The following is a 21,163-nucleotide window of genomic DNA, read 5'->3' on the forward strand; positions in this document are numbered from 1 at the left end:
GCTGTCATTTTTCATGCTCTTTGAGAATATTTGCTGGAAAAATAAATGGAGTTGGGCTGCTACATTTGTTACCAAATCATTGGAAATTCCCTTATTGCACTTTGAATCATCCTGAAACAGTTATTTTTAGCCATTTCCCCCATTTTGTCATAAATCAAGGTTCATCTCTATATCCTTATGACTCAGGATTTATTTGCCTAAATAAATATTGAGGAGCAGTGGGTAGAAATTTCTTTCTTTTCAACAACGAAATTAAGCAGGAGACAAGGCATTCTGTAATCTCCAAGTTAAAAAGTCTGTTGTACTGAATTTGATGGGATCTTATGTAAGTTAGTGATTGCACAGAACCCTTTGGAGAGTTTTCTGGGTATTTTTTAATATACTGAATTGTTAAAATATCTATATGAGGTAGATTATAATATTCATTAGACACCCTAGTTATACCTGAGCATTGCAAATTTACTCATGTTATGGAACATTTGATTGCAGAAATTCCCTTAGTTTCGTGAACTTACATAAGACTTACAACCATTAGATTTTGTGTGCATAATGAAGTAAAATATCAAAGCAATGGCATGTGAGATTAAGAGTAGGAGTAATCCTGTAGCTTCTCCATTATCATCCCATTTCATCTTTCCCTCCCTGAGCATTCAGGAGCTCACAGGATAAAAGGAGGGTCAGAAATACACACCAGTGACCCAGTGACAAGGACATCATGAAGCAGTTATAGGAAGTGCTGTGGCAATGTAATTAACAAGGTGCTGTGGGAGAACAGGAGAGAGAAAGGCTCAGACCCCACCGAAGGGCAAGGGAAATCCCTCTGGAAAGGACTAGACTTTAGGAGTGAGCAAGACTTCCAATAAGACTAAGGAAAAGTGGGCTTCATATGGTGGAGCAAAGGTCCAGCCAGGGGAGTTCAGAGACAAGATTTGAAGACAGCAGGACATGAAGGTGACAGGTGATGGGAGCAGGGACTGTAGACTGCATCAGACTTGAATTCTATTTTACAGAGAAAGGGTAGTAACAGAGGACTTGTGAGTGCTGAAAGGTTTGCTCTCTGGAGAATTCACATAATGTGGATAAAAGTTTAAATTGGAGAGAAAAGAGCTATACCCTAGGCTATTCTTTCCTTTGGGCAGCAAGTTTGGGAAACAGTAATGTAGACTATTGATAATGAAGGGGATGACAAATGGAGTCACCAGGAAAAGAGGGATTGGGACTTGATTAACTGGGAGGTTGGGCAGAAGGGCAGCAGGTAAGGCCACCAGATGTGGCCTCAGAATCTTTTGTGCTTTATAATTTCAGACATGTTCCAAAGAACTAATGAGCTGCTTATGCTAATGCTAAAACAATAGGGAAAGTCCAGTAAAATACTTTCAAAAACTCGAAACATTGTTTGTACTGAATCCAAGTTGTTCAGAACCAAACTCTTTAAAATGAAATGACAGCTTTGCCACCTTCCTTCATGTGGTTTACAAGCAGGATAAGCAAACTTCCCACCATCTGTTGTTTTCCTAGCTTGCTAGAGCAAACTCTAGAACTTACCCTTTTAGGCAATAGCTTTTTTGTTTTATTAATTTTTAGCCAAAAGATAAGACCTTTTATACCATGTGTGTATGGATTAGTGCATATTTGTGGCAGAGGTAAAGCAGTGTTTAATATGAAGTTTTAATTTGTTGTCCCCAATCAAATGCAGCAGCCATCTCCCAGACCAGCACTGCCTGCCCTCTCTATGTGTTCTGCAGTTGTCTTTTATTTGCTGCACTTGATTGAGCCAGTCCTAAGGTGGCTTTTATCCCGGGCTGAATGCAGTCTGACCACTTACCTTTCACAGGTCCACTTCCCTTCAGTTTTCTCCTTTTATAAGACATGCTTGCCCTAGCACCTTCACTCTCAACCAGGCCCTTCTTGCTTTCTGTGGAGAGATGAGAACTCAGCAGGCCGTAAACTGTAATCATATTTACTACTCAGTATGATTGGATCTTAAATATCTGGGGGAGATGTTTCATTGGATTTGTTTTCCTCTTATAGCCAGAACATTTGTAAAGTAAGATTTTACTTATTTTTGACAGTGCTTGAAGAGAGAGGGGGCAGCTGCTTCCCTTAGAAAGTTCTAGGTTTACTCCCTCCCAAAAATGAAAATACAGTTCAAGATGCTTCCTTTGAAAAGGAAAATATCTATGGTCAGAGTATGTTCACAGCACAAAGTAATCCTTTCCCATCAGAGTGTCTGTGCATTCCAGACCAATGCAGCAACTGCCCTTGGCTATGCTGGGTCTCAAAATTATAACTTACACTCCTCTCACCCAGTGGCAGTGATTTGGAGAATTAAATGTTATTGAATTGGCAAGAAGAACCACTCAACCAATTCTCAAACTTCATCCAGGCAACTGGAGCCATAATAATTCCTTTGGATTTGTCCCTTCTCTTAAGGCTTTCCCAGATCAAAGGTATGATGGGCTGGGCGTGGTGGTATATTCTATAATCCTAGCATTTATGAGGCTGAAGGAAGAGAATTGAGAGTTCCAAGCCAGCCTGGGCTGCATAGTAAGTCTAGGACTGGCTATATGAAGAGACCCTGTCTCAAAAATAATTTAAATAATGTTGGCAATAATGGCGCAGATAGGTTTCAGTTCTTATTGCACCCTTAAGCTTCCATTTCCCAGGGTAACAGTCCTGCCTCAAGTCTAGCCTGAATCCTCCTTCTGCCCCAACCTCCAATCAGCATGAACCATAAGATCCTAACCAATCAGATCATGCTGAGTCCCACTGAGGGGTATTTAAGCCCCTGCCCCCCTCTCCCTCTCTCCCTCTCTCTCTCTCTCTCTCTCTCTCTCTCTCTCTCTCTCTCTCGTTCTCTTGGCTCTCTGTTCTCTCCTTCTCCCACCCGGCAATAAAGAATCTCTTGGCCAGATCACTCCTCTCCACGTGGTCACTTTGGGGCCTATATTTCCTTACAAATAACACAAAGAACAACAAATGCCGGTGAGGATACGGGGTAAAAGGAACACATCTACACTGTTTGTGGGAATGTAAATTAGTACAATCACTATGGAAAGCAACATGGAGGTCCCTCAAGAAACTAAAAATAGAACTCCCATACAATCCAGAAAAACCACTCCTGGGTATGTATCAGAAGGAAGGTGCTCCAGGATAGAGTCACTTGCACACCTATATTATGATCACCTATAAGTTTTTTATTTGCTTGTGTACACACAAGTATTTACCACCAATGCTTGCCAACAGGGTTCAGGAGGGAGGAAACCAAGAAGGCAGAGGTAGATGTATTGAAAAAGTTTCTCATACAGTTTTGAAACAAACTATCCCCATCTTCATTCCCATCACTTTTTGGTAGAGAATCTCTGTATTGCATGAAATCTTGGATCCCTTTTGTCTCTAACATTATATGACACTACATGAAAAAAATATGTAAATTTAATATATAATGATTAGGACCCATTAAGTTGCTAAGAAGCTGTAATAGCATATCTCATGACTTGTTTCCAAGACCAGATTGTGCCTTCATCTTAAAGTAATGTAATTGAGGAAATTACAGGTTTCAATGTGAAATGTTTTTGTATTGAAGTAGTCTAAGATACAAACAGCATAGGAGGGTAAAGAATGAAGTTTACCTTGTTATGAAAAAGCTTTCTGTATAAACACAGAGAGAAAACTTTTACATGGAAAATTAATGACAGCTAAACTGTCAGTAGTGCAAATTTGTATGTGATTTTCTTAGTAGTCAATATTGACTACCATGTAATTTTATAATACACCTTGCCTTATCGTCGCACCATATAATTTGGCAAGAGAATGCACACACAAACCCAAACAATTATCTATTAAAATGCTTTAATGATACTCCTCTGCAACAATTTCCCTTGAAAACATATCATACACTACACTAGACTTACAACTGAGGTCACTTCCTATCTCTTCCCATCTACTTTCACACTTTGGCTCAGTTCTAACCATGTTCTAGAAACAGTGATGAGAAACACATAAAGATAACTTGGAATGATTCTGTATGATCATCTATGTGAACTTCCATATTCCGTCTGCTCTTCCCTTACACCCCCACAACAATCTCTCTTCACACACTCACAAAAGAATTGTAAAATATAAAAAGGATGTCCTTAAAAATAGAACATTCATGTAAAAATCAGAAAAGGAGAGCCTGGGGATGTAGCTCAGTGGCTGAGTGTTAGCCCAGCATGTGCAAGGCTTTGGGTTTGATCCCCAGTACCACACACAAAAAAATAAAAAATATCGTAAGGGGAAGGTATCCTTCAATAAACATTGAGCGCCTACCTATGTCAAGCACCGCATTAGGTATTAGAAATACAAGTTAAAGAACAGGTAGCCTTGACTCTGAAGATGCATGTATTGTAGCAGAAGCAGTAGTAGGAGAACTCTTTTCGGAAGGTAATATGAGGAGTTTCTAAGTTAGATAAGGAGGTAAAGGTGACCTCTTCAAATAAATGACTCTTAGAAGACTTTTGAAGAATGTGTAAGTTAGCTAGATAAGAAGTAGAAAAAGAGAAGAGAATGAAGAAATTTTAAAGGAAAGAAACAACATGGCCCATTGTTTCTGTAGTAAAGAGCTGTGGGATGGTGGAACAAAGCTGTGCAAAGAGACAAGTGTCTCTGAACGATGCATGAAAGCCTTAATTCTTAGGTTAAGGAATTTGAACTTAATTCAACAAGCTTGGGAGAGATGCTGAAGGATATTTAAAGAAGGCGATGACATGATTGGGCAACTATTTTACATGAATTGTTCTGACAGCATTCTGAGTAACAGCTTAAAAGGAAGGCAAGGCCAAAAGCAAGGATTTTAATGAGATGGTTATAGTACTATTTCAGGCAAAAAGTGTGAAATCCTAAGCTAAAGTGATGATCTAAGATAGAAGAGAGAGTATGCTAAATCACTCTTCAAGAGGTAGAACTCAAAGGTCCCCTTGACTGGTTAAACGTGAAAGTTGAGGGACAGGAAAAAGGTGTGGATATCACACAGGTTTCTGGCTTTGTTAATTTGTTGAATAGTGATACTGCTCAGTTGTTCAGATCAGAAATTAAAAAGTCCACCTTTTTCAGAAATTATACCCTATGTATAAAAATAAAAATAAAATCTAAAACCAAATACAACATGGGAGGGATAACTACTGACACAATACCTTAGAAGAGACAGAAGTGTACTGAATTCAAATATCAGCAAAGTCATAGCCTTAGAATAGAAAATAATTTAGCCAAACTGAGAGGAAATGAGGGAAGAATGGATAGAAATAGAAATTAAGAGATGAAAGTTAAATAAATACATTAGCCTCAACTCCTACCCAAGTCCCACTTAAATAACAGTAAAATTATTCATATATTAAAAGCATAAAAATATCAGGAATTAAATTTTGGATATTGAAAGCTAGATAAATTCAGAGGAATCAGCTCGTAGAATACTGGTAGTACAATGTGTTTCTTGAGGTGAGAGTTTAGAAGAGCCTCCCAGAAGAAGCCTGGCCTACCTATACAAAAAGACCAAAGACTCTGACATTGGAAATTTTGCAAGAAAATAGCTGTCAACTCAGTGAAACTCCCCATCAATAAAATCCCACCCACAAAAGAGATTCAAAAAAATAAATCTTGAAGTCAAAGATATAACCATAGAAATGAAAAGTTCATTATAAAAATTGGAAGATAAAGTGAGGAATTCTAGAAAGCTGAAAATTAAAGAACAGTGAAAAGAAAACCAGGCACAGTAGCTAAAGCCTGTAATCTTAACTGCTTCAGAAAGGCAGAGACCAGGGGGATCTCAGTTTGAGAACAGCTTGAGACCCATCTCAATCAGTAAAAGCTGGGTGTGGTAGTGCATGCCTATCATCCCAGCTAGGTAGGAAGCATAAAGAGGAGGAAGTGGCCCAGGCTGGCCCAGAAATAAACATGAAACCTTATTCAAAAACAATACAGTGAAAAGAGCTGAGGGGTGTGGCTCAAGTGGTAAAGTACAAGGCCCTGAATTTAAACCACAGTACTGAAAAAAAAAAAAAAAAGAGGAAAGAAACTTAGAGAACTATGGAAGAAAGCCAATATCTACAGAAGAGTTCCAGAAAAAGAAAATAGGAAAAAAGGAATGGAGAAAGTCATCATGAGACAAAGTCTAAAAAAAATTTCCCCGGACCTGAAGGTTATGAGTTTCCAGATTAGAAAATCCCAGCAAGTGCCAAGCCTAATGAATAAAAATAGAACCACACATGTACATCTCATTGGTAAATTTGGAAAGGGGAATGAAGAGGATATTTCCAAAGAACAAAGGAAAAACAGCTCACATATGAGGTAGTAGGAATTTGAGTGGTTTTGAACTCCTCAATAGCAATGTTGGAAACTAGATAACATGGAAAATGGCTTCAAAGTTCTGAGAAAAAATAATTTCCAACCAATAATTCTAAAACAGGCCAAATGATCAAGTAAATGTAAGCATAATGACATTTTCAGACATTTAAAATTTCTAAAAGGTGACAGCTCCAAAGCAGGCATACTAATCAACCAAACCAGAAGGAATGGGGGCCAGAGGCTCTAAGAAGAGGCCTTTCCAAAAAGAAGGAATGAGCATTAAGGATTGAAAAGAACAAGGGAAATTTTTACAACTGAGAAAAACTAAGGGAAAACTAAAAGAGTATTATTGATCCTACAAACACAAAGGGATGTATGTTTTGATTACCTTCTGCTGTCCCCCAAAAGCCCATGTGTTGGAAACTTAATCTCCAGATTCATATCGATGATATTTGGAAGTGGCATAATTGGGCTTAGATGAAGTTGTGAAGATGAAAGTTTAATTTGGCTCACAGTGTCAGAGGTATAGTCCATGGTCAACTGGGCCCATTGTTTTGGGCCTGTGGTGAAACAGCTCATGACGGTGGGAGCATGGAGCAGAGAAAGCCTGTTCACCTCATGGCAGCCAAGAAGCAAAGAGAGAAGAGACAGGGTAGGTGTCAGGGTCCCAATGTCCCCCTCAAGGGTACGCCCCAATGACCTAACTTCCTTCCACTAGCTTCCAACTTTCTAAAGCTTCCACCCCTCCAAGGGCATCACAGACTGGGGAACCAAACATTTTAACATTTGGGCTTTTGGGGGTCCTTCCCCATCCAAACTATAACAAGTAGACAACAAAGACTTTTGCTGTAGGGGATGGATGAATGGCAAGGTCAGGAGTTTTAGGAATGACATATAAACCTACAAGATGAGAGAAATGGGACTGGAAATGAAAACAATTGCTCTGCAAAATGTAAAGCCCAGCTTTGGTAAGACCAGACCAGAAGGTACAGCAACTCCAAATGTGGATGGCCATCTCACATGCTAACATGTGGGCAAAGAAATCAAGTGTTTGCATTGATTGGAGACCAGAGTTTTGCCAAGCCAAGAGGAGAAAGAAGCTAAAAAAAAAAAAAATAGTGGCAAGAGAGTGATTGAAGTGATGGACTGGAGAGTTTAGGCTGGGAATGGAGGCTGGTGAAAGTAGAAGTGGCCTGATTGATTGGGCCTGGAGGCTTTCCTGCAACTGAAGAGGATTACAGAGAGTTAAAAGATGGTGTGAACTAGAGGAAGAGACAATCTTCTAGTTCATAAAGTAGAGCCAAGAGGAGGATAAAGAATTCTCTTGATTTCTTAACTCCGCGATATGGAGTAGAATGCATAGCATAGGATAAAATATTTTTATCTTATTATATCGTCTCAATAACCTTAGAGAAAAGAGATAAGATGAGAAGCAGCCAAAACCCCTGACTTGTACTGAATATTTAATGGTCATCTGGATCGTGTTATACCTGTTACATATTCATTTCATTTATTCTTTCACAACAGCCTTATGAGGTAGAAAATGTTCCCATTTTATAAAGAGTAAACATGAGCTCAGAGAAGTTGAATAATACACTCCAAAGTCCATGTAACTTCCACAGCACCCAGCTGATAAGCCCAAAGACTGGCTACTGGTACAAAAGCCAGCTGCGGGCTAGGGAAACACATGACTTTTTCTGAGGCTTAGTTTCCTAAAATATGATTGGACTGGATTAAATATTTTTAAAACACTTTCAGAATGAAAACCCTGTATTTCCAAATAACAATGTCTGTGAGCAACATTTTTTTATTTGTCAAATGGAAGTAACAAAATGTACCTTGTCCACTTCAGAGAGTTGTTATGAATACCAGATAAAATGATATATGTAAAAGTAACTCACAAATTAGGGCACACAACATGATTGAGAGGTTAGAAATATGGGGGAAGGGAGAATTAAAGTCATGCAGAAAAAAAATAAGGAGTTTTAGATTCAAATAATGTCCAGTAAACATCTACCTTCCGCTTACAAGTCAGAAACCTTGGGCAGGTTACCTAACCTCTCTATACCTCTGTTCCCTTATTTGGAAAATGAGAATTAAAAATTGGACTACCTTTTAGAGTGATGAGAATTAAACAAGTGGGTTTATTAACAGTATTTTTTAAAAGACTCTGGCATGATGGTTGTGATAAAAATATTAACTACTACCATACTTATTATTACTACTATTTTTCAGGAATAGCAGTAGCAGTTTGGTGTGTGTATGTGTATGAGCGTATAAATTTACATATATATATATATATGAAGTACTAGGAGCCAAGAACAGGAATAAAGACTGAGACAAGGGAGCAAATATGGTACAGAAGGGGGAAATACAGTACATGGGGACACCTGTCTGCTATCAACTCCAGACTGGTAACTCAGGGACAGTGCTCATGGCCATGAAGTAGAGCCTGAAACCAAAACTCAAACTCAAAGGCAAAGCCTTCCTACTTCCTCATTACCCTTCCCATCTCTTACCTCTTACACGTATTCCTTGGGAAATCTGTTTTAAGCTCTGCTCCCCATCATTTTCTCCCTGGTGTAACCAAGTAGCTGCCACCAACAGATACCAGAAGGGGAACAAGGTAGAGGTAGAGAAAAATGAAGAACTCAGTTTGGAGAAAGTTGAGCTGTAAGTAACTTGAGGACAGCTATATGACTAGCTATTGGCTAGAAGTTGGGACTGTGAACTTGGATGGAAAGTATGTAGAAGGAGAAGAAAGCAGGGGATGAAAGAACTGTAGTGGTCATCGACCTATAGCTTATGGATAGAGGAGCCCTAAAGCATGACAGAGAAATTTAGTAAGTGAAGAGAACCAGGGAAGAAATGGGTCATGAAGAGCTAGGGAGTAAATGTTGTCAAGAAAGAGAGATTCTCTTAGTGAAGCCTTCCTTAAAAATTATCCCACACTCCTATCTCCAATCTAATTTCAAGTACAAGGAATCTTTCCTGCCTGCCAGCTGACATATGGTGCAAATTTGTGCAAGCTGGCTCTGACAGGTGAGCATCCCTCAAGTGAAGGCAAGGGGCTAAAGAGCTCTGAAAACTTCAGGACAACTATGCTGAGAAGGACTGAGGAGGTCATGAGGAGTGAGGAGGAGTTAAGTTGGAGGTAAGCAACCTCCAACTTCCCCCACAGTTCTGAGAGGCAACATGAACCTCATCTTCTCACCACATGGTCTCAGTATGGTGGGCTCCAGGAGCCTGTTGTGTCAGACCAGAAAGCAGCCTCCATCTACCACCTCCAAAGCCAAGTGCTCATTCACCAGCGTTATTAGATAAAAAGGAGACAAAGTGGGTTAAAACATAAGACACAGTGTGACAGCAGACTTAAAAAGCCATTTTTAAAATTTTTTTCTGGTAGGACATTTTTATTTTTTATTGTTGTTCTAGGTGAGGGTACATTGTGGCATTTACAGAAGTTTTTCTATTTGTGACAGAATGAACATTGAACTTGCATAGATATTCATATTGTACATTTTGATAGAATCACAAGCTACTAGTCCCATAAATTAGCTTCAGAAGTCTATTTCAGAAAATAATTTGGACTATTTGAAAACACATATCACTTAAATTGGCTAAAAAAATATTTTCGTGCCCCTATCTAAGACCACTTTCAATGTTACAGAGGAAGTACAACCAAAGGAAAGGCCTGGTCGCTGCATAAATGCTAAATCTATCAAGTGCTTGCTGTTTAGTGCAGTATCAAGGTATGTGTTCTGTTGATGATTATTTTAATCACTAAAATCCTATTTTGAATCAAATGGAATTTTGTTTTTGCCTCCATACTTCTATTTTTCTGTGTAATTTTTCCATTCTTTGTCAATGGATAGGAAAGCTATTTCTGTGAGCAGCTCAACACTGAATGACTTTAAGATAAGAAATACAATAAACTATCCATATGTAAATGTTGCACTGGGCTTTATTAATATAGCATATATGCAAGGAGATCTCTGAGCATGCCACCACCTCTAAAATGCACTGAATGTTCATTGGAGGCTCTGTAATTATACTCCAACAACTATGTCTAGTCTCAAAGATTCATTTTCTAGCCCTCAGATCCTTGACCGTTATAACTGCATTCCATATTTTTGAAGAGTGCCAAATTCGTAATAGAATAGAAGTGTGTCTAGAGTCATGCTCTAAAAAAACAATGGAAGAAAGCCCAGAAACAATGTCCTTTTCATGCTGTTTACTAAGGCTGATTGCTATGTAATCAGGAGCCCAAAAAACTTGTAAGAAGAATTTAAAAATCAACTTGATACATTGGAACTAAAAAGGTCATGAAGGAAGACCAGCTTGTCAAATGGGGTTTTCCTTTTCCATCTAGAGAACATTTATAATTTTTCCTTGTCTGAATAACACAAAGATCTCTGCTCTCCTTTACACATACATTCTCCATTTGGAAGAAAATTACTTCACCTTTCAGAATTTCACCCTAGGACTGAGAGGAGATCTGAGCCTCCCAGCATGCTGAGACTAGATTTTTATCAGGAAATGTTTCATCGCATTCTTTTCCTGTCATTAGTGTCAATTATCATGTATATTTATGCATTCCTTTGTATGAAAGTGCAGTTTGGATCTGAAAAGAGTCTGAGCAAAAGGGCATTTTTAATTAGACAGCCTATGTGTCTCCTGACTCATAAGTGGCTACATAAAATTACATATACCTGCCCCGGACAAGTTCACAAAAGCTGTTTCTAGTGCTTAGCAATGCTTGGCTAATAGGGCTGAGGAGTCAGCTGCCTTCCATCCGACCTCACACATCACCAGCCAAATACCCAGCTGAGCTTGGATTCCACAGATTATTATTGGTAATGATGGTTAAGGCAAAAATTGTTTGGGCACAGCACCCTGAGCTATTTTGGCAGTTAGAGCAATCTTGCTGTGACTTGTAAACTTTGCACCCAGTATGCAGGGCACTTTTTACATAAATTATGTGCAGAGCTGAAAGCCATGATGTAGATTTAGTGCCTTGATTTGTGTCTGAAATGAACATTCCTAAATTTCCAGTCAAAAGTGAAGGAAAGTTTGCTCTTTCCCTGAATCTAGGGAAGAACTCTCTGGCAGCTTTCAAAATCTGTATAATGTTTTATGGACTTACTTTTATTCTTTCAGCTACAGCATCTGAACTCTTCTCTTTGAAGGCACAGCTACCCTTTGAGAAAAAGCCCACTTACTAATAGTGAAACTGAAAACAGCCCAACTCCTGTCTCCTCTCACCCTCTGGCAGCTGAAGAGTGTGGCACACAGTGGCTCCACCCATGGAATAGACACACTCTCTACCTTTCAACCAGAAACTGATGGCTTAAAGGAGCAGATGCCATGTAGAATCTGTTGGGCAGTATGGTGAGGAGCAAAAGGTTGCTACAGGTACCTCTGATTTCAAAGGCAGCCATTTTGTACAGTGTCTGTACCTAGCAGTGACTGTTGTGAGGTTTTCACCAACAGGAAGAAAAACTGTACCAACTAGGTAGTATGTTTTCTAGCCTGCAAATTAACAATAGATTAACAGAAGAAACAGGAGCATCCTATAAAAAAAAAAAATAGCTCCCGGAAGTTGGTTATAGACTGACTTAATTAAGGAGTAAGGATTGGTTTAGGGGATGGGAGAATGGAAGTTTCCAATGAGGTTGTTTGCACAAGGTTTTTTGGAGTTTTTGGTGCTTGTCTGACTAGAGACCTGAGGAGTTGTCCTGGTGAATTCTTTTAAAACTCTGTTCTTGCCAGATAAGGGGAAATCCCTGAAGACTTCTGTGTTTATCTCAAGTAGCTCAGGTGTTCCTGCCCTGTAGACATTTCCACACCAGTTTGGTGGGTTGTCAATCTCCTCCTCATCACACCAGTATTGCAGTGACTGGGGACACTCTTAGCTGCACAGATTTCAAGTCTATGGAGTTTCTTAAAATGCTATATGCTCCTGAAACTATTTACAAATATTTCTACATACTCTTACTATATCAATTATCTCTTTGCTTTTAGTAGCATGTACCTACAAAGACAATGACTGCATTTACAGATGAGTTGAGAAGGAATTACAATTTAAATATAGAAACAAGTCCATTATAATCAGAGCCAAAGCAAAGATAGTGACTGCTACTATTTGTATTCAACTGTAGGAGGGAAAGGAACTTCCCCTCTTCCCTCTGGAGGTAATTGAGTCTGTGGGAAGTAAACTGACAACAGCCAGATTAACAGGAGAAAAGGCCTACAAGCTTATTACCTGCACGGGGTATTACGGGGACTGAGTACCCCATAACCCAAAGAGATTTAGGATTATATACTTTCTTCACAGGGGAGAGGAAAGCAGTGGATGTAAGCAATTTTAGAGGAAGAGTAAATTTGATTGTAAGGGCAGATGGATGGATCTGAAGAACTGAGAATAGCCAGGAAATAAAATTCACCGTGGAGCTCTGGGTATAATGTCAACTCTAGTTTTCTTTTCTTCAAGTTAATCTTCCCTATGTGAGGAGATTATAGGAAGAGGCTCAAGAGAATTGCAGTCCCTGGAGGAACTTCCCTTAGGGAGACAAGAAGACTTCAGAGAACCTCCCACCTCTGCATTTGCTGTTCTCAGGTGCTCACAGTTTGAAGTCCAAAGTAGCATATTTTCAGGGATCATTTTCTGCGCCCCAGCAAGTCCTAGATAACGTACTAGATAAGAACATTTCAAAGGTTAAAAAGTCATTATTATTATTACTATCATGAAAGGATTTCATTGTGCTATTTACATATGTGCATTAATGCACTTTGACTGAATTCACTCCAGCTATATTAATCTTAACCCAACTCCCTTTTTAACAGTTCTAATGGCTTTCATTATGCTATTTTCGTAATAATATATAATGTAATTCTATCATAGTCATCACCCCGTCTCACCTTCTCCTTTCCCCCCTCCCTCTTCCTATTAGTTTTCTCCCCCAAACAGCCCCCTTTTACATTCAAATAATATTATACTTTTAGGTTTAGATTCCATATATGAGTGAAAATATGTGATATTTGTCTATTTTTTAAGTTTTGAATTAGCATACATTAACATGAGGGGTTTGATGGTGCTGATTCTATACATGTGTGCATGCATCTTGATCAAGTTCACCCCTCCATTATATTCCCACTCTTCTCCTCCTCCCCTTTTCAAACAGCGTTTGGTGGGTTTCATTACTCTGTCTTCCATCCTCTTCACCCCTCAGTATCCTTTACTTTCCCAATCTTCCCTCACACCAATCCCCCTCCCCAACAGTCTCCCTTTTTCGTGCATGTCCCATTACATTTATTATTAACATGGTCATCATTTTAGGTGTAAGTTCCACAAATGAGCAAGAACATGCAATATTTTGCCTTTTGAGCTTGACTTTTCTCACTCAGCATGATGATCTCCAGTTCCATCCATTTTCCTACAAATGACATAATTTCATTTTTATTTATGACTGAGCAATATTCCACAATACATAAGAAGGTCATATATAAAATGTATATATATATATATATGTATATATCATATTTTCTTTATCCGTTTATTGATTGTTGGGCACCTTAGCTGATTCCATAGTTTGGCTCTTGTGAACAGAGCTGCAATAAGTATGGGCATGTAGTTAACTCTCTTCTATACTGATTTATACTCCTTCAGATATATGCTGGAAAGTGGTATGGCAGGGTCATAGGTAGGTTAACAGGTTTAGTGTTTTGAGGGACCAACATACTGGTTCCCATAGTGGTTACACTGGTCCCACCTACACGTACAGTGGGAAGGTTCCTTTTTCTCCCCACATCCTCACTAGCATTCTTGTTGTTTATTTTCTTGGTTATTGACAATCTAACTGGGATGAGATGGAGTCTCACATGTGCTTTTTGTCTTTCTGAGTTCGCTTATTTTACTTACATGATGAACTCCAGTTCTATCCATTTTTCTGCAAACAGCATAATTTCATTCTTTACAACTGAATAATACTCCATTGTTTATATGTGCTACATTTTCTTTACCCAATCATCAGTTGTTGGACACCTAGGCTGATTCCAAAGCTTGGTTATTATAAATTGTGCCACAATAAATATGAGTGTGCAAGTGTATCTCTATTGTATGCTGACTTACATTTCAATGGATATATTCCCAATTGATAGAGCAAGATCATACACTAGTTTTATTTTTAGTTTTTTGTTTTGTTTTGGTGTATTTATTTATTTGTTTATTTATTTATTTATTTGGCAGCACTGGGGTTTAAACTTAAGGTCTCCTACTTGCTATGCCTTCTAAGCAGGCATTCTACCACTTGAGCCCCTCCACCAGCCCTATTTTGTGTTGGGAATTTTTGAGATAGAGTCTTACCAAACTATTTGCCTGGGCTGGCTTTGAACTGCAATCCTCCTGATCTTGCCTCCTAAAGTAGCTAGGATTACAGGCATGAGCCACTGGTGCCCACCTTATTTTTAGTTTCTTGAGGAACCCACCTTATTTTTAGTTTCTTGAGGAACCTCCATACTGATTTCCACAGTGACTGTACTAATTTATATTCCCACCAACAGTGTACAAGAGTTTCATCTCATCCTCGCCAGCATTTGTTTTATTTGTTTTCTTCATGATAGCCATTCTGACTTGGATGAGATGGAATCTGAGTGTCTCTTTGATTTGCATTTCCTTTATGGCTAAGGATATTGAATATTTCTTCATGTATTTATTAGCCATTTGTACTTCTTTTGAGAACTGTTTATTTGCCCATTTTATAATTGGATTTTTTGTTCTTTTAGCATTTGCGTTTTTGAACTCCTTATATATTCTGGATGTTAACTCTTTGATGAATACCTGGTAAAGATATTCTCTCATTCTGTAGGTTGTCTCTTGATTCTGACAATCATTTCCTTTGCTGTACAGAAACTTTTTAATTTGATGCACTCCCATTTGTCAATTCTTGGTTGGTATTATTTCCTGAGCAATTAAAGTCCTATTCAGAAAGTAATAACCTATGCCTATATCTTCAAGTGTTTTTCCTACAGTAGTTTCAAAGTTTCAGGTTTTTATTTTAAGATCTTTGATCCATCTAGAATTGATTTTTATATAGGGTGAGTGACAGGGATCTAGTTTCAGTCTTCTACATGTGTATATCCAGTTTTCCCAGCACCATTTGTTGAAGAGATAGTCTGTTCTCCAATGTATGTTTTTGGCACCTTTGTGAAAAATCAGATGCTGTGTGGGTTCATTTCTGGATCTTCTATTCTATTTTATAGGTCTATATGCCTGAAAAAAATCATTATTATATTAAGAGGCAAAAAAAAAATCACAAATGAAGTGACAAAATCATCCATTATTATAGGCAAACTTCCATAAACATATAAATATATAATTGTATATCCCAAAATGAACTGAATAAGCTATTAAAATAAGAAAAAATCAGCAGTTAATAGACACAAGATCAGAATTTTAAAAATCAATAGATTTCCTCTTTAAGAGTTAGAAAATGTAACTGAAGAAAATGCACATCATCAGATATTTATTTAGTAAAAGATATGAAAGATCTTTTTTTTTCAGTACTGGGGTTTTAACTCAGGGCCTACACCTTGAGCCACTCCACCAGCCCTATTTTTGTGATGGGTTTTTTGAGATAGGGTCTCATGAAGTGTTTGCCCAGGCTGGCTTCAAACTGCGATCCTCCTGATCTCTGCCTCCAAGTTGCAAGGATTACAGGCGTGAACCACCAGCGTCTGGCTATGAAAGATCTTTATGGAAAAAAAATCACATTTTGGCATGTGGAGTTCTTCAAATTAGTGGAGATTAAAAAAATCTTAGAAGTAAAGTCTCTCTTGTCTTCTCCTGCCCTCCTTTATTCCACCCTCTTTCTCTTCCAAAATGAGTTGCAGAAACCTCTCTTTCCAGGAAGGTTATAGAAAATAGAACTCTTTTCCCCACAAAGTAAGCCATAAATTCTAGAAAGTTCACCTATCCCTTCCCCCTTCTTCCTAGAAGACTCTCATTCTGGAGAGGTTCTAACCCATACCTGGAAAGAAGGACTCATACACATAGAGGTCAAGGAGAATCTGAACAGAGAGGCCTTGCTGCATTTTCCCCTCAGTCTTTACTGCTATATCACATCTTTTTGTAACCGCATTACTACACAGCTGTCCTTATCAAACTTAGCACTTAAAAATAAGCACTTTTCTCTGGGTCTTTGGACCTTCATTCCTGATAATTGATGTGTCATGTAAAAGTTGGTTATTTATTTAACCTCTGTTCTGTTTTCCTCTTATTAACCTGTCTTTTGTTATAGGGGTGTGGGCCATGACCTTTATAATGGATGAGGAAAGGTATTACTCCTTTTTTGTCCCTGCACAGGTGATTCAAAAGAGAATCCCTGAACTAAATATATAAATAAATAGCTACTCAACTTCCTTGGAAATCAGGGAAATAAAAATTAATACAAAGAAATGAAATACTACTTCACACCCATCAAATTGGCAACATTTAAAATTCACACTGCCAAGTGTTAACAAGCCCGTTGATCAAAAGGAACTGGTGGAAGTACAAATTAATAGGCATGCTTTGGCAGAGTCTAGTGAGGTGGAAGATGGGGAAACTCCACAATTCAATCTTCTTTTGGCTGTGTTACGTAGAGAAACTTTCACAGATGCATACAAGGAGAAAGTTCAAAACTGTTCAATGCAGCAAAGTTTGTAATAGTCAAAACCAGAAAAAAAAGGGCCAACAAAAGAAAATCAATTAATAAATTACACTATTTTGAGAATAGAACATTCTATAGTAATGAGGGATAAACTAGAACTATATGTATTAATGTAGGTAAATCTCAAAAATAAGGTTAATTTTTAAGAAGCAGATTCATAAATTGATATGTGTATTACAATACAGTATCTGTATGTGCATATAAAATTTAAAGAACATGCAAAATAATACTATATTTGTTTATGATTCATGTAAGTGTATCAAAAGCTTAAAATTAAAGTGGTAAACCAACTTCTTAATAGTTAGAACAAAAAATTGAATCAGAAAAAGACACAAAAAGTATTTCAATATATATCATACTTTTTAAATTTTTCAAATTGAAAAGTTATCACAGGAAAGAAATGATGTTTTTATTATTATTATTTTGTAGCCCAGGCTAGCCTCAAACTTGCAATTGTCTTATCTCAGCCTCCAGAATACTAGGATTACAGTATTTATTTGTATGCTACCAAATAAAACTTTTGAAAGTAAAAGTGACTAAAACAAAAGTGGTAGAAAACACTGAGTTAACATTGCAGGTTTGTAGAATTTGTGAGAGTCAAGAGAGGGACATTATTACTATTATAGATAGTCCAAACTACATAAAATTTAAGTTTCAAACATAGAAAGTAATGAATTTGCATTTTAAGAAAACTTCAGCTTGGTTTTCATCAGCCTTTTTACAAATATATCTGGATTCTGCCTGCTACTTAACAGATTGATGAGATAATTACTTAGTTCTGAAAGTTACAGTGTTTTGAGCCAAAGGTATCCGTCTTACTCATTCCTGATTACCAAAAAAAAAAAAAAAAAAACCTTAAAAACCTTTTGAAGTTGTTTCAGTCCAGTCAGCCTACATTATGCAAGGATGCAATTAGAAACCTGGTAGCTGATATCAGATTGTACCTCTGCTACTCCTAGAAGAAACTCTGTTCACATAAAATCATCTCAGACATTCTCAGCAGTCATTCAGATAGCAGGATGGGCCACAGTTAGACACCATGCAAGCACATTTAGAAAACTATGCTACAGAAATGGTGCCATTTTACAAAGTTCGACATAGCACTGAGACATGGAAATATTAATAGGAGCATCATATTTCATATTTTTTCCAGTACTAGGGATAGAAGCCAGGGCATCACACATACTAGGCAAGTGCTCTACCACTTAGCCAACCACCAGCAGCACATTTAAGATTTTTTTGCTAATAACCTGTCTCTAAATTTTTGTGCCATATAACAAACTCTCAGATTGTCCACTAAAAATATAATTAATTACAACAATATTAAAAATAACACACATCTATCAGGATTATCCCAGATACTAAATAGCAATTCAGTGATCTAAAACTGACTGACAAGACAAACCCCTACAAAGTAGGAGTCCAAAATTTAGCTGGCAGAGTAGCACAAGGGGTAGAGCACCTGCTTAGTAAGTATAAGGCCCTGAGTTCAAACCCCAGTGTCACCAAAAAGATAAAAAAAGAAAGCATTTTATTAATATTACCAACAAGCACTTCTCAAGATAGAAAGACAAGCTAACCAATAATGACATCCTAGATTAGCATCAATTAACAATATTGAGATTGGGTTCCTGTTGTTGGACTGTCTTGGTTCTGGAAGGTGAGAAAATAGATGAAAGAAAATTCTCTAAGCAGCTCTGGAGTGGTATGCTGACATTCTAGCAGGAAATTAAATACATTCCCTGAATCAAAGATGAGTATAGTTTGTGAAACACAAAGAAATAGTAGCAGATGAACCAACAGGCTGCATAATAATAAGACAGGTTGAGAAAAAATTGTCAAACAATCCATGAGAGAAAAAAAAACTAAACCAGTAACAGGTTGTTCAAATAGCAAATACAGTTGCCAGTAAAAAACTAGCCTTTCAAGATCTGTCTACATATATTTGGTATTTCAGTCACATGCCATTAATAACACATTCATTTTAGATTTTAAAACTTTCATTTGGATATTTCCCTCTTAGCTGAAACAGGAATTTTGTCCTGAAGAAATGAAAATGTAATGAAAAGGGAAGACAGGAACTGTTTTGGTAAAGAGAACAGAGAGTATTTTTCTAAGGAAACCTAATGTCATAGAGTATACACCATGGCAAACATTGAATCAGACCATCTTTTGGTTCAGAAAATATAGGAGCAACAAAGTCAGAGCTTTTGGGAGATAGGCCTGATCATTCTCTGATGACTGATGTCACCATTGGCATTTGGAGCCAGTCAGAAGGAACTATAAGAATTAGAAAGCAGGAAGGATGCAAGATAACTTCAAATTTTTGCAGTCATAGTGACTTCCTTAGAGTCAAAAAGCATCTAATCAAACAGCTTCCCTTTTATCCTACTTCCTTCTCCAATCTGTCTTTCTTTTCCTCCTTCCCCACTTAATATCCTTATGCTTCCTATTCCCTTTGCCTATAATTTTCTCCATCTAAATTTTCAAATGTCTGTTTTCTTGCATTCAGGTTTCAGCTCAGCATCACTGCTTCAGTGAGCCCTTCTCTGATCATTGCTTCAAAAATAATCCATCACATGACTCTTTGGTTTTTTTGTAGTATGCCTTACTATATGAAAGTATCTTGCATATAAAATTTATTTTTTTTACCTGTGTCCATTGATAAATAAACTGCTAAAAAGTAGGATTTGTGACTACCTTTCTACAAAGGTACCACACTATGTTTGGCATATCGTAACTCTAAACACCTGTGTAATGAATTATTAACCTGATGAATGAAAGGCCAAACTTTAGTAGGAGCCTTTCCAAACGAGCTTTAGAAAGAACCTTGTTTAACATGAAAAGAATAGTTCAGATAATGAGAGAAAACTGTACCACTGTGCCTTCTTTACTTTCCTTCCATATAGAAAGAGCTTAGCATGATTTACAGTCCATATGGATTTGGAAAGAGGAAAAAGGAATAGTAACAGTGATAATGATAACAGTTGAATCAGTCGAATTGAATGAAATTAGCATGAAACATCACAAGCATGCTAAGAAGAAAGGCACTCACCAACAGGACTGAAGGAACAGACTCTAATCTGGGATCCTAGCAATGGCATCCATCATACTACAGACTTGAGACAGTAGAGGAACTATTATTTTTACTGAATTCTGGAGAGAAGGGAACCAGGAGACTGAGACTGGAATCTATGTGTTCAATAACACATAGAACTGTAATTTAGGGATCAGGAAGCTATCACAACTACATCTACAACTGGTACAATGGTTCACATGCTAGCTTGTGGAATTCAGAGTCACTTCGAATGTAGGTGCCTCTCAACACTACAGGTTTGGAAATCAAGCATTGTTTCTGTTTCTATTATCACAGTAAAGATGTGTAGTCAAAACCAACAAAGCATCAATGGCACACAACAATTATCATTATGCTTTGCTCACTCCATGTGTCAGCTGTCAGCTGTGTGGTTCTGCTCATCGTGGTTTGTTGGGCAGTAAGCTTTCATATTGTCTGGGGAGTAGCTGAACTATGGTGACCCAGATGACTCGTATGTTTCATGTGGCCATTGCTGGCAGGGTTCAAAGAAAAAGCAGAAATATGCAAGTCTTTTAGAGGCTTAGGATTGAAACTGGCACACCACCATTCCATGCCATTTTATTAACTGAAGCAAATCATGCAGACAGGCCAGAATCAAAGGGTAGAAAATAGATTCCATTCCTTGATGAGAAGAACTGGAAAGTCACATTGGAAAAGGAGGATGCATTCATTAAAGCCACCAATGCTATCAGTCCACTACAGGCTCTGAAATTCTCCTGTGGTAAAGAATACAGCTCTCCATGAACCCATTTGCCAACACAGTAAAAATATGGTTTCTTACTACCTTCTGCATGATTCCTTCCTTCCAATCTTGAATGATTGTAACTAATTCACATAAACATAATTTGTATCCAGAACCATAGATGCAAGGTAGTTTAGAAAATGCAGTTTTTATTTATTTGTCAGGAATTGAACTTAGGACTCTTGCTTGGAGGTGCTCTACCACTTGAGCCACATCTCTAGTCCTTCTGGTTTCAGTTTTTTTCTTAAATAGGGTCCTGTGCCTTTGTCCAGGCCAGCCTGGGATGACAGGCAT

General features: G+C 37.8%; 1 long non-coding RNA gene across 1 annotated transcript in view; it reads right to left on the bottom strand.

The window, feature by feature from the left end:
- Positions 1-11,611, bottom strand: part of LOC141416896 (uncharacterized) — a 28,431-nt gene extending 16,820 nt beyond the window's left edge. The window contains exons 1-2 of the long non-coding RNA XR_012441518.1: positions 11,468-11,611; positions 1,826-1,915 (exon numbers count right to left, since the gene is read on the bottom strand). This is a non-coding gene — a long non-coding RNA (uncharacterized lncRNA). The remainder of the gene's footprint in view (positions 1-1,825; positions 1,916-11,467) is intronic.
- Positions 11,612-21,163: the final 9,552 nt, after the last annotated feature.

Source organism: Castor canadensis, chromosome 14 (assembly GCF_047511655.1).
Source record: "Castor canadensis chromosome 14, mCasCan1.hap1v2, whole genome shotgun sequence".
Taxonomy (NCBI): Eukaryota; Metazoa; Chordata; class Mammalia; order Rodentia; family Castoridae; genus Castor; species Castor canadensis.